At 43.5% G+C, this 12,773-nt stretch overlaps 10 non-coding genes and 4 pseudogenes across 10 annotated transcripts; all 14 read right to left on the bottom strand.

Annotated features, from left to right (window-relative positions):
• Window positions 1-549: 549 nt before the first annotated feature.
• LOC142508065 (5S ribosomal RNA) lies at window positions 550-666 on the bottom strand. The gene has a single exon (XR_012806297.1). It is a non-coding gene; the product is annotated as a 5S ribosomal RNA (ribosomal RNA).
• Window positions 667-1,349: 683 nt separating this feature from the next.
• Window positions 1,350-1,467, bottom strand: LOC142512812 (5S ribosomal RNA; annotated as a pseudogene).
• Window positions 1,468-2,146: 679 nt separating this feature from the next.
• Window positions 2,147-2,265, bottom strand: LOC142507968 (5S ribosomal RNA). The gene has a single exon (XR_012806203.1). It is a non-coding gene; the product is annotated as a 5S ribosomal RNA (ribosomal RNA).
• A 678-nt stretch (window positions 2,266-2,943) lies between these two features.
• Window positions 2,944-3,062, bottom strand: LOC142511493 (5S ribosomal RNA; annotated as a pseudogene).
• Window positions 3,063-3,746: 684 nt separating this feature from the next.
• Window positions 3,747-3,865, bottom strand: LOC142510346 (5S ribosomal RNA). Its single transcript, XR_012808463.1, has one exon. It is a non-coding gene; the product is annotated as a 5S ribosomal RNA (ribosomal RNA).
• A 681-nt stretch (window positions 3,866-4,546) lies between these two features.
• On the bottom strand, window positions 4,547-4,653 carry LOC142512903 (5S ribosomal RNA; annotated as a pseudogene).
• Window positions 4,654-5,255: 602 nt separating this feature from the next.
• LOC142514867 (5S ribosomal RNA) lies at window positions 5,256-5,374 on the bottom strand. Its single transcript, XR_012810742.1, has one exon. It is a non-coding gene; the product is annotated as a 5S ribosomal RNA (ribosomal RNA).
• Window positions 5,375-6,542: 1,168 nt separating this feature from the next.
• Window positions 6,543-6,663, bottom strand: LOC142507148 (5S ribosomal RNA). Its single transcript, XR_012805411.1, has one exon. It is a non-coding gene; the product is annotated as a 5S ribosomal RNA (ribosomal RNA).
• Window positions 6,664-7,344: 681 nt separating this feature from the next.
• On the bottom strand, window positions 7,345-7,463 carry LOC142517309 (5S ribosomal RNA). The gene has a single exon (XR_012813062.1). It is a non-coding gene; the product is annotated as a 5S ribosomal RNA (ribosomal RNA).
• A 649-nt stretch (window positions 7,464-8,112) lies between these two features.
• Window positions 8,113-8,233, bottom strand: LOC142509972 (5S ribosomal RNA). Its single transcript, XR_012808115.1, has one exon. It is a non-coding gene; the product is annotated as a 5S ribosomal RNA (ribosomal RNA).
• Window positions 8,234-9,697: 1,464 nt separating this feature from the next.
• Window positions 9,698-9,815, bottom strand: LOC142508927 (5S ribosomal RNA). Its single transcript, XR_012807124.1, has one exon. It is a non-coding gene; the product is annotated as a 5S ribosomal RNA (ribosomal RNA).
• Window positions 9,816-10,498: 683 nt separating this feature from the next.
• On the bottom strand, window positions 10,499-10,617 carry LOC142507143 (5S ribosomal RNA). Its single transcript, XR_012805406.1, has one exon. It is a non-coding gene; the product is annotated as a 5S ribosomal RNA (ribosomal RNA).
• A 682-nt stretch (window positions 10,618-11,299) lies between these two features.
• Window positions 11,300-11,417, bottom strand: LOC142512076 (5S ribosomal RNA; annotated as a pseudogene).
• A 682-nt stretch (window positions 11,418-12,099) lies between these two features.
• LOC142507358 (5S ribosomal RNA) lies at window positions 12,100-12,220 on the bottom strand. The gene has a single exon (XR_012805618.1). It is a non-coding gene; the product is annotated as a 5S ribosomal RNA (ribosomal RNA).
• Window positions 12,221-12,773: the final 553 nt, after the last annotated feature.

Genomic DNA, 12,773 nt, shown 5'->3' with positions numbered 1-12,773 from the left:
GGATGGGAAACCTCCCTAGGCAGTCCTCGTGTCGCAACCGTTTACGTAAATTAAGGCTAAAACAGTCGAAATAATTGTTTTTAATGAGTTTACCATCTCCGGAGTAATCTGCATCATACCCTTCCGCACAGAACCGGCTTACGACAACAAAAATCGCTAAATATTCCCAGAAAATAGAAAAAAAATAAGAAGAAAATAACGAATGTAAAGCTATTATTATGCCTGGGATACGATAAAATGGATCCAGAATCGAATTTCGAACTTCCTAAGCGGATTTCTCGAGGAAACGGAAACTTGACAGAAGCAGAAAATCGCAAATTAGAGGGTCTTAGTGATGGAATTCGGCTAAAATCTCGCCAGCTCATTGCGGAGTAATGAGTCTCGTTCGTTTGCCCGTTTACAATCAAATTAGCCTTTAAATTTTTCCAAATCCGGCAGTGCCCGAGCTACATTGATTTAACATGTCTTATCTGGTCCCGATCGAGATTCTGATGATTTGAGCCGAAAATCGTCTGTCAACAAGTAATCAAAAATAGAAAAACACGAAAAGGGGTGTAACACGAGGACTTCCCAGGGGACCCCATCCTAGTACTGCTCTCGCCCAAGCACGATTAACTTCAGAGTTCTGATGGGATCTGGTGCATAAGTGCTGGTATGATCGCACCCGACATTGACTGGGATGTTTATTCTTATACCCCTCGAGTATGTGTGGAGTGGGCGGCGATGGACAAGACGCGGCACTGCTCTCGCCCAATCAGAACCATGAAGTTAAGCGTTCTGGAGCAATGACAGAGCCAGGATGGGTGACCTCCCTGGGCATTCCTCGTGTCGCGACCGTTTTCGTAAATTATGGGTAAAACAGTCTAAATAATTGTTTTTAATGAGTTAACCGTCTCCGGAGTAATCTGCGTCATACACTTCCGCACAGAACCGGCTCACGACAACAAAAATTGCTAAATGTTTCCAGAAAATAGAAAAAAAAATAAGAAAAAGAAAATAGCAAATGTAAAGCTATTATTATGCCTGGGATACGATAAAATGGAACCGGAATCGAATTTCAAACTTTCTAAGCTGATTTCTCGAGGATACGGAAGCTTAACAGAAGCGGAAAATCGCAAATTAGAGGGTCTTAGAGAAGGAATTCGGCTGAATTGTCACCAGATCATTGCAGGGTAATGAGGCTCGTTCATTTGCCCGTTTACAATCAAATTAGGCTACAATTTTGTCCTTATCCGGCAGTGCCCGAGGTACGTTGATTTCACATGTCTTATCTGGTCCCGATCGAGATTCAGATGATTTGAGCCAAAAATCTTCTGTCACAAGTAGTCAAAAATAGAAAAACACGAAAAGGCGTGCAACACGAGGACTTCCAAGGGGGTCACCTATCCTAGTATTGCTCTCGCCCAAGCACGCTTAACTTTGTATTTCTGATGGGATCCGGTGAATTAGTGCTCTTTGATCGCACTCGATATTGAGTGGGATGTTTATTTATGTATCCCTCGAGTACGTGTGGAGCGGGCGGCGATGCACAACACGCGGCACCGCTCTCATCCAATCAGAACCATGAAGTTAAGCGTTCTGGCGCGATGGAAGAGCTAGGATGGGTGACTATCCTGGGCAGTCCTTGTGTCGCGACCGTTTACATAAACTATATATATAACAGTCAAAATAATTGTTTTTAATGAGTTAACCGTCTCTGGAGTAATCTACGTCTTACCCTTTCGCACAGAACTGGCTCACGACAACAAAAATCGCTAAATGTTTCCAAAAAATATAAAAAAATAAGAAGAAAAAAGTAGCGAATGTAAAGCTATTATTATACCTGGGATACGATAAAATGGAACCGGAATCGAATTTCGAACTTCTAAGCAGATTTCTCGAGGAAATGAAGCTTAACAGAAGCGGAAAATCGCAAATTAGAGGGTCTTAGAGAAGGAATTCGGCTAAAATCTCACCACCTCATTGCGGAGTAATGTGTCTCGTTCGTTTGCCCGTTTACAATCAAATTAGCCTACAATTTTGTCCAAATCCGGCAGTGCCCGAGCTACGTTGATTTCATATGTCTTATCTGGTCCCGATCGAGATTCAGATGATTTGAGCCGAAAATCGTCTGTCAACAAGTATCAAAAATAGAAATACACGAAAAGACGTGCAACACGAGGACTTCCCAGGGGTTCACCCATCCTAGTACATCTCTCGCCCAAGCACGCTTAACTTCGGAGTTCTGATGGGATCCGGTGAATTAGTGCTAGTATGATCGCCCCCGACATTGAGTGGATGTTTATTCTTATATCCCTCGAGTACGTGTGGAGCGGGCAGCGATGGACAACACGCGGCACTGCTCTCATCCAAACAGAACCATGAAGTTAAGCGTTCTGGCGCGATGGCAGAGCTAGGATCGGTGACTTCCCTGGGCAGTCCTTGTGTCGCGACCGTTTACGTAAACTATGGATAAAACAGTCGAAATAATTGTTTTTAATGAGTTAACCGTCTCCAGAGTATTCTGCGTCATACCCTTCCGCACAGAAATGGCTCACGACAACAAAAATCGCTAAATGTTCCAAGAAAATATAAGAAAATAAGAAGAAAATAGCGAATGGAAAGCTATTATTATGCTTGGGATACGATAAAATGGAACCGAAATCGAATTTCGAACTTCCTAAACGGATTTCTCTAGGAAACAGAAGCTTAACAGAACCGGAAAATTGCAAATTAGAGGGTCTTAGAGAAGGAATTCGGCTAAAATCTCACCACCTCATTGGGGAGTAATGAGTCTCGTTCGTTTGCCCGTTAACAATCAAATTAGCCTACAATTTTGTCCAAATCCGGCAGTGCTCGAGCTACGTTGATTTCACATGTCTTATCTGGTCCCGATCGAGATTCAGATGATTTGAGCCGAAAATCTTCTGTCAACAAGTAATCAAAAATACAAAAACAAGAAAAGGCGTGCAACACGAGGACTTCCCTGGGGGTCACACATCCTAATACTGCTCTTGCCCAAGCACGCTTAACTTCGTAGTTCTGATGGGATCCGGTGAATTAGTGCTCGTATGATCGCACTCGATATTGAGTGGGATGTTTATTCTTATATCCCTCGAGTACGTGTGGAGCGGGCGGCGATGGACAACACGCGGCACTGCTCTCGTCCAATCAGAACCATGAAGTTAAGCGTTCTGGCGCGATGGCAGAGCTAGGATGGGTGACTTCCCTGGGCAGTCCTTGTGTCGCGACCGTTTATGTAAACTATGGATAAAACAGTCAAAATAATTGTTTTTAATGAGTTAACCGTCTCCGGAGTAATCTACGTCATACCTCTTCCGCACAGAACTGGCTCACGACAACAAAAATCGCTAAATGTTCTCAGAAAATATAAAGAAATAAGAAGAAAAAAATAGCGAATAGAAAGCTATTATTATGCTTGGGATACGATAAAATGGAACCGGAATCGAATTTCGAACTTCCTAAGCGGATTTCTCAAGGAAACGGAAGCTTAACAAAAGCCGAAAATCGCAAATTAGAGGGTCTTAGAGAAGGAATTCGGCTAAAATCTCACCACCTCATTGCGGAGTAATGAGTCTTGTTCGTTTTTCCCGTTTACAATCAAATTAGCCTACAATTTTGTCCAAATCCGGCAGTGCCCGAGCTACGTTGATTTCAAATGTCTTATCTGGTCCCGATCGATTTTCAGATGATTTGAGCCGAAAATCGTCTGTCAACAAGTAATCAAAAATTGAAAAACACGAAAAGGGGTGCAACACGAGGACTTTCCAAGGGGTCACCCATCCTAGTACTGGTCTCGCCCTAGCACGCTTAACTTCGGAGTTGTGATGGGAACCGGTGCATTAGTGCTGTTATGATCACACCCAACATTGAGTTAGATATTTATTTTTATATCACTCGAGTACGTGTGGCGAGGGCGGCGATGAACAACACGCGGCACTGCTCTCGCCCAATCAAAACCATGAAGTTAAGCGTTCTAACGTGATGGCAGAGCTAGGATCGGTGAACTCCCTGGGAAGTCCTCGTGTTGCGACTGTTTACTTAAATTATGGATAAAACAGTCGAAATAATTGTTTTTAATGAGATAACCGTCTTCGGAGTAATCAGCGTCATTCCCTTCCGCACAGAATCGGCTCACGACAACAAAAATCGCTAAATGTTCCCATAAAATAGAAAAAAATAAGAAGAATAAAATAACGAATGTAAAGCTATTATTATACTTGGGATACGATAAAATGGAACCGAAATCGAATTTCGAACTTCCTAAGCGGATTTCTCGAGGAAACGGAAGCTTAACAGAAGCGAAAAATCGCAAATTAGAGGGTCTTAGAGAAGGAATTCGGCTAAACTCTCGCCAAATCATTGCAGAGTAATGAATCTCGTTCGTTTGCCCATTTACAACCAAATTAGCCTACAATTTTGTCAAATCCGGCAGTGCCCGAGCTACGTTGATTTCACATGTCTTATCTGGTCCCGATCGAGATTAAGATGATTTGAGCCGAAAATCTTCTGTCAACAAGTAATCAAAAATAGAAAAACTCGAAAAGACGTGCAACACGAGGACTTCCCAGGGGGTCACTGCTCTCGCCCAAGCACGCTTAACTTCAGCGTTCCGATGGGATCCGGTGTATTAGTGCTGGTATGATCGCACCCGACATTGAGTGGAATGTTTATTCTTATATCCCTCGAGTACGTGTGGAGCGGGCGGCTATGGACAACACGCGGCACTGCTCTCGCCCAATCAGAACCATGATGTTAAGCGTTCTTGCGCAATGGCAGAGCTAGGATGGGTGACCTCCCTGGGCATTCCTCGTGTCATACCCTTCCGCAAAGAACCAGCTCACGGACAACAAAAATCACCAAATGTTCCCAGAAAATAGAAAAAAAATAAGAAGAAGAAAATAGCGAATGTAAAGCTATTATTATGCCTGGGATACAATAAAATGGAACCGAAATCGAATTTCGAACTTCCTAAGCGGATTTCTCAAGGAAACAGAAGCTTAACAGAAGCTGAAAATCGCAAATTAGAGGGTCTTAGAGAAGGAATTCGGCTTAACTCTTGCCAGCTCATTGCAAAGTAATGAGTCTCGTTCGTTTGCGCGTTTTCAATCAAATTAGGCTACAATTTTGTCCAGATCCGGAAGTGCCCGAGCTACGTTGATTTCAAATGTCTTATCTGGTCCCGATCTAGATTCAGATGATTTGAGCCGAAAATCGTCTGTCAACAAGTTATCAAAAATAGAAAAACACGAAAAGGGGTGCAACACGAGGACTTCCTAGGAGGTCACCCATCCTAGTACAGCTCTCGCCCAAGCTCGCTTAACTTCGAAGTTCTGATGGGATCCGGTGCATTAGTGCTGGTATGATCGCACCCGATATTGAGTGGGATGTTTTTTCTTATATCCCTCGAGTACGTGTGGCGCGGGTGGCGATGGACAACACGCGGCACTGCTCTCGCCCAATCAGAACCATGAAGTTAAGCGTTCTGGCGCGATGGCAGAGCTAGGATGGGTGATCTCGCTGGGAAGTCCTCGTATCGCGACCGTTTACGTAAATTATGGATAAAACAGCCTAAATAATTTTTTTTAATGAGTTAACCGTCTCCGGAGTAATGAGTTTCGCTCCTATGCCCGTTTACAACCAAATTAGCCTACAATTTTGTCCAAATCCGGCAGTGCCCGAGCTACGTTAATTTCACGTCTTATCTGGTCCCGATCGAGATTCAGATGATTTCAGCCGAAAATCGTCTTTCCACAAGTAAGCAAAAATAGAAAAACACGAAAAATGGTGCAACGCGAGGACTTCCCAGGAGGTCACCCATTCGGATTTCTGATGGAATCCGGTGCATTAGTGCTGGTATGATCGTACCCGACATTGATTGGGATGTTTATTCTTATATCCCTCGAGTACGTGTGGAGCGGGTGGCGATGGATAAAACGCGGCACTCTGCTCTCGCCCAATCAAAACCATGAAGTTAAGCGTTCTAGCGCGATGGCAGAGCTAGGATGCGTGACCTCCCTGGAAAGTCCTCGTGTCGTGTCCGTTTCGTAAATTACGGCTAAAACAATCGAAATAATTGTTTTTAATGAGTTAACCGTCTCCGGAGTAATCTGCGTCATACCCTTCCGCACAGAACCGGCTCACGACAACAAAAATAGCTAAATGTTCCCAGAAAATAGAAAAAAATAAGAAGAAGAAAATAGCGAAAGTAAAGCTATTATTATGCCTGGGATACGATAAATCGGAACCAGAATCAAATTTCGAACTTCCTTAGCGGATATATCGAGGAAATGGAAGCTTAACAGAAGCGGAAAATCGCAAATTAGAGGGTCTTAGAGAAGGAATTTGGCTAAAATCTCGCCAGCTCATGAGTCTCGTTCGTTTGCCCGTTTAAAATCAAATTAGCCTACAATTTTGTCCAAATCCGGCAGTACCCGAGCTACGTAGATTTCACATGTCTTTTCTGGTCCCGATCGAGATTCAGATGATTTGAGCCGAAAATCGTCTGTCAACAAATAATCAAAAATAGAAAAACACGAAAAAGGAAGCAACACGAGGACTTCCTAGGGGGTCTCACCCATCCTAGTACTGCTCTCGTCCAAGCACGCTTAACTTTGGAGTTCTGATGGGATCCAGTGCATTAGTGCTGGTATGATCGCACCCGAAATTGAGTGGAATGTTTATTCTTATATCCCTCGAGTACGTGTGGAGCGGGCGGCGAACGACAACACGCGGCACTGCTCTCGCCTAATCAAAACCATGAAGTTAAGCGTTCTAGCGCGATGGCAGAGCTAGGATAGGTGATCTCCCTGGGCAGTCCTCGTGTCGCGACCGTTTACGTAAATTATGGATAAAACAGTCGAAATAATTGTTTTTAATGAGTTAACCGTCTCCGGAGTAATCTGCGTTATACCCTTCCGCACAGAACCGGCTCACGACAACAAAAATCTCTAAATGTTCCCAGAAAATAGAAAAAAATAAGAAGAAGAAAATAGCGAATGTAAAGCTATTATTATGCCTAGGATACGATAAAATGGAACCGGAGTCGAATTTTGAAAATCCTAAGCGGATTTCTCGAGTAAACGAAAGTTTAACAGAAGCTGAAAATCGAAATAAAAGGTTCTTAGAGAAGGAATTCGGTTAAAATCTCGCCAGCTCATTGCGGAGAAATGAGTCTCGTTCGTTTGCCCGTTTATAATCAAATTAGGCTACAATTTTGTCCAAATCCGGAAGTGCCCGTGCTACGTTAATTTCACATGTCTTATCTTGTACCGATCGAGATTCAGATGATTTGAGCCGAAAATTGTCTGTCAACAAGCAATCAAAAATAGAAAAACACGAAAAAGAGTGCAACACGAGGACTTCCCAGGGGGTCACCCATCCTAGTACTGCTCTCGTCCATGCACGCTTAACTTCGGAGTTCTGATGGGATATGGTACATTAGTGCTGGTATGATCGCACCCGACATTGAGTGGGAGTTCGAGTACGTGTGGAGCGGGCGGCACTTCTCTCGCCTAATCAGAATCATGAAGTTAAGCGTTCTAGCGCGATGTCATGGCTAGGATGGGTGACCTCCCTGGGCAGTCCTTGTTTCGCGACCGTTTACGTAAATTATGGCTAAAACAGTCGAAATAATTTTTTTTAATGAGTTAACCGTCTCCGGAGTAATCTGCGTCATACCCTTCTGCACAGTACCGGCTCACGACAACAAAAATCGCTAAATTTTCACAGAAAATAGAAAAAAAATAAGAAGAAGAAAATAGCGAATGTAAAGCTATTATTATGCCTGGGATACGATAAAATGGAACCTGAATCGAATTTCGAACTTCCTAAGCGGATTTCTTGAGAAAACGAAAGCTTAATAGAAGCGGAAAATAGCAAATTAAGGGTCTTAGAGAAGGAATTCGCCTAAAATCTCGCCACCTCATTGCGGAGTAATGATTCTCGTTCGTTTGCCCGTTTACAATCAAATTAGCCTACAATTTTGTCCAAATCTGGCAGTGCCCGAGCTACGTTGATTTCACATGTCTTATCTAGTCCCGATCGAGATTCAGATGATTTGAGCCGAAAATCTTCTATCAACAAGTAATCAAAAATAGAAAAACACGAAAAGGGGTGCAACACGAGAACTTCCCAGGGGGTCACCCATCCTAGTAGTGCTCTCGCCTAAGCACGCTTAACTTTGAAGTTCTGATGGGATCCCTGGTGCATTAGTGCTGGTATGATCACACACGACATTTAGTGGGATGTTTATTCTTATATCCCTCGAGTACGTGTGGAGCGGACGGCGATGGACAACACGCGGCACTGCTCTCGCCCAATCAGAACCACGAAGTTAAACGTTCTGGCGCGATGACAGAGGTAGGATGGGTGACCTCCTTGGGAAGACCTCGTGTCGCGACCGTTTACGTAAATTATGGATAAAACAATCGAAATAATTATTTTTAATGAGTTAACAGTCTCCAGAGTAATGTGTGTCATACCCTTCCGCACAGAACTGGCTCACGACAACAAAAATCGCTAAATGTTCCCAGAAAATAGAAAAAAAATAAGAAGAAGAAAATAGCAAATGTAAAGCTATTATCATGTCTGGGATACAATAAAATGGAACCGAAATCGAATTTCGAACTTCCTAAGCGCATTTATCGAGGAAACGGAAGCTTAACAGAAGCGAAAAATCGCAAATTAGAGGGTCTTAGAGAAGGAATTAAGCTAAACTCTCGCCACCTCATTGCGGAGTAATGAGTTTCGTTCGTTTGCCCGTTTACAATCAAATTAGGCTACAATTATGTCCAAATCCGTCAATGCCCGAGATACGTTGATTTCACATGTCTTATTTGATCCCGATCGAGATTCAGATGATTTGAGCCGAAAATCGTCTGTCAACAAGTAATCAAAAATAGAAAAACACGAACAGGGGGGTCACCCATCCTAGTACTGCTCTCGCCCAAGCACGCTTAACTTCGGAGTTTTGATGGGATTCGGTAAATTAGTGCTGGTATGATCGCACCTGACATTGAGTGGGATGTTTATCCTTATATCCCTCGAGTACGTGTGGAGCGGGTGGCGATGGACAACACGCGGCACTGCTCTCGCCCAATCATAACCATGAAGTTAAGCTTTCTGGCGCGATGGCAGAGGTAGGATGGGTGACCTCCTTGGGAAGACCTCGTGTCGCGACCGTTTACGTAAATTATGGATAAAACAGTCGAAATAATTGTTTTTAATGAGTTAACCGTCTCCGGAGTAATCTGCGTCATACACTTCCGCACAGAACCTACTAACGATAACAAAAATCGATAAATGTTTCCAGAAAATAGATTAAAAATAAGAAGAAGGAAATAACAAATGTAAAGCAATTATTATGCATTGGATACGATAAAATGGAACCGGAATCGAATTTCGAACTTCCTAAGCGGATTTCTCGAGGAAACGAAAGCTTAACAGAAGCGGTATATCGCAAATTAGAGGGTCTTAGAGAAGGAATTCGGCTAAAATCTCGCCAGCTCATTGCGTAGTAATGAGTCTCGTTCGTTTGCCCGTTTACAATCAAATTAGCCTACAATTTTGTCCAAATCCGGCGGCAGTGCCCGAGCTACTTTCATTTCACATGTCTTATCTGGTCTCGATCGAGATTCAGATGATTTGAGCCGAAAATCGTCTGTCACAAGTAATCAGAAATAGAAAAACACGAAAAGGGATGCAACACGAGGACTTCCCAGGGGATCACCCATCCTAGTATTGCTTTCGCCCAAGCACGCTTAACTTCGGAGTTCTGATGGGATCCGGTGCATTAGTGCTAGTTGATCGCACCCGACATTGAGTGGGATGTCTATTCTTATATCCCTCGAGTACGTGTGGAGCGGGCGGCGATGGACAACACGCGGCACTGCTCTCGCCCAATCATAACCATGAAGTTAAGTGTTCTGGCTCGATGGCAGAGGTAGGATGGGTGACCTCTTTGGGAAGACCTCGTGTCGCGACCGTTTACGTAAATTATAGATAAAACAGTCAAAATAATTGTTTTTAATGAGTTGACCGTCTCCGTTGTAATCTGCGTCATACCCTTCCGCACAGAACCGGCTCACGACAACAAAAATCGATAAATGTTCCCAGAAAATAAAAAAAAAATAAGAAGAAGGAAATAACGAATGTAAAGCTATTATTATTCCTGGGAAACGATAAAATGGAACCAGAATCGAATTTCGAACTTCCTAAGCGGATTTCTCGAGGAAACGAAAGCTTAACAGAAGCGGTAAATCGCAAATTAGAGGGTCTTAGAGAAGGAATTCGGCTAAAATCTCGTCAGCTCATTGCGTAGTAATGAGTATCGTCCGTTTGCCCGTTTACAATCAAATTAGCCTACAATTTTGTCCAAATCCGGCAGTGCCCGAGCTACTTTCATTTAACATGTCTTATCTGGTCCCGATCGAGATTCAGATGATTTGAGCCGAAAATCGTCTGTCAACAAATAATCAAAAATATAAAAACACGAAAAGAGGTGCAACACGAGGACTTCCCAGGGGGTCACCCATCCTAATATTGCTCTCGCCCAAGCATGCTTAACTTCGTAGTTCTGATGGGATCCGGTGCATTAGTGCTGGTATGATCGCACCCGACATTGAGTGGGATGTTTATTCTTATATCCCTCGAAGACATGTGGAGCGGGCGGCGATGGACAACACGCGGCACTGCTCCCGCCCAATCATAACCATGACGTTAAGCGTTCTGGCGCGATGGCAGAGTTAGGATGGGTGACCTCTCTGGGAAGACCTCGTGTCGCGACCGTTTACGTAAATTTCGGATAAAACAGTCGAAATAATTATTTTTAATGAGTTAACCGTCTCCGGAGTAATCTGCGTCATACCCTTCCGCACAGAACTGGCTCACGACAACAAAAATCGATAAATGTTCCCAGAAAATAGATTAAAAATAAGAAGAAGGAAATAACGAATGTAAAGCAATTATTATGCATAGGATACGATAAAATGGAACCAGAATCGAATTTCGAACTTCCTAAGCGGAGTTCTCGAGGAAACGAAAGCTTAACAGAAGCGGTAAATCGCAAATTAGAGGGTCTTAGAGAAGGAATTCGGCTAAAATCTCGCCAGCTCATTGCGTAGTAATGAGTCTCGTCCGTTTGCCCGTTTACAATCAAATTAGCCTACAATTTTGTCCAAATCCGGTAGTGCCCGAGCTACTTTCATTTCACATGTCTTATCTGGTCTCGATCGAGATTCAGTTGATTTTAGCCGAAAATCGTCTGTCACAAGTAATCAGAAATAGAAAAACACGAAAAGGGGTGCAACACGAGGACTTCCCAGGGGATCACCTATCCTAGTATTGCTCTCGCCCAAGCACGCTTAACTTCGGAGTTCTTATGGGATCAGGTGCATTAGTTCTCGTTGATCGCACCCGACATTGAGTGGGATGTTTATTCTTATATCCCTCGAGTACGTGTGGAGCGGGCGGCGATGTACAACACGCGGCACTGCTCTCGCCCAATCATAACCATGAAGTTAAGCGTTCTGGCTCGATGGCAGAGGTAGGATGGGTGACCTCTTTGGGAAGACCTTGTGTCGCGACCGTTTACGTAAATTATAGATAAAACCGTCAAAATAATTGTTTTTAATGAGTTGACCGTCTCCGGAGTAATCTGCGTCATACCCTTCCGCACAGAACCGGCTCACGACAACAAAAATCGATAAATGTTCCCAGAAAATAAAAAAAAATAAGAAGAAGGAAATAACGAATGTAAAGCTATTATTATTCCTGGGAAACGATAAAATGGAACCAGAATCGAATTTCGAACTTCCTAAGCGGATTTCTCGAGGAAACGAAAGCTTAACAGAAGCGGTAAATCGCAAATTAGAAGGTCTTAGAGAAGGAATTCGGCTAAAATCTCGCCAGCTCATTGCGTAGTAATGAGTCTCGTCCGTTTGCCCGTTGACAATCAAATTAGCCTACAATTTTGTCCAAATCCGGCAGTGCCCGAGCTACTTTCATTTCACATGCCTTATCTGGTCTCGATCGAGATTCAGATGATTTGAGCCAAAAATCGTCTAACAACAAGTAATCAAAAATAGAAAAACACGAAAAGGGGTGCAACACGAGGACTTCCCAGGGGGTCACCCATCCTAGTACTGCGCTTTCGCCCCAGCAAGCTTAACTTCGGAGTTCTGATGGGATCCGGTGCATTAGTGCTGGTATGATCGCACCTGACATTGAGTGGGATGTTTATCCTTATATCCCTCGAGTACTTGTGAAGCGGGCGGCGATGGACAACACGCGGCACTGCTCTCGCCCAATCATAACCATGAAGTTAAGCGCTCTGGCGCGATGGCAGAGGTAGGATGGGTGACCTCCTTGGGAAGACCTCGTGTCGCGACAGTTTACGTAAATTACGGATAAAACAGTGGAAATAATTGTTTTTAATGAGTTAACCGTCTCCGGAGTAATCTGCGTCATACCCTTCCGCACAGAACCGGCTCACGACAACAAAAATCGATAAATGTTCCCATAAAATAGAAAAAAAAATAAGAAGAAGGAAATAACGAATGTAAAGCTGTTATTATGCCTGGGATACGATAAAATGGAACCGAAATCGAATTTCGAACTTCCTAAGCGGATTTCTCGAGGAAACGAAAGCTTAACAGAAGCGGTAAATCGCAAATTAGAGGGTCTTAGAGAAGAAATTCGGCTAAAATCTCGCCAGCTCATTGCGTAGTAATGAGTCTCGTCCGTTTGCCCGTTTACAATCTAATTAGCCTACA

Source organism: Primulina tabacum, chromosome 10 (assembly GCF_025594145.1).
Source record: "Primulina tabacum isolate GXHZ01 chromosome 10, ASM2559414v2, whole genome shotgun sequence".
Classification (NCBI taxonomy): Eukaryota; Viridiplantae; Streptophyta; class Magnoliopsida; order Lamiales; family Gesneriaceae; genus Primulina; species Primulina tabacum.
Note: the sequence above shows the minus strand (reverse complement) of the source record. Positions and strands in the feature narration are given on the sequence as shown.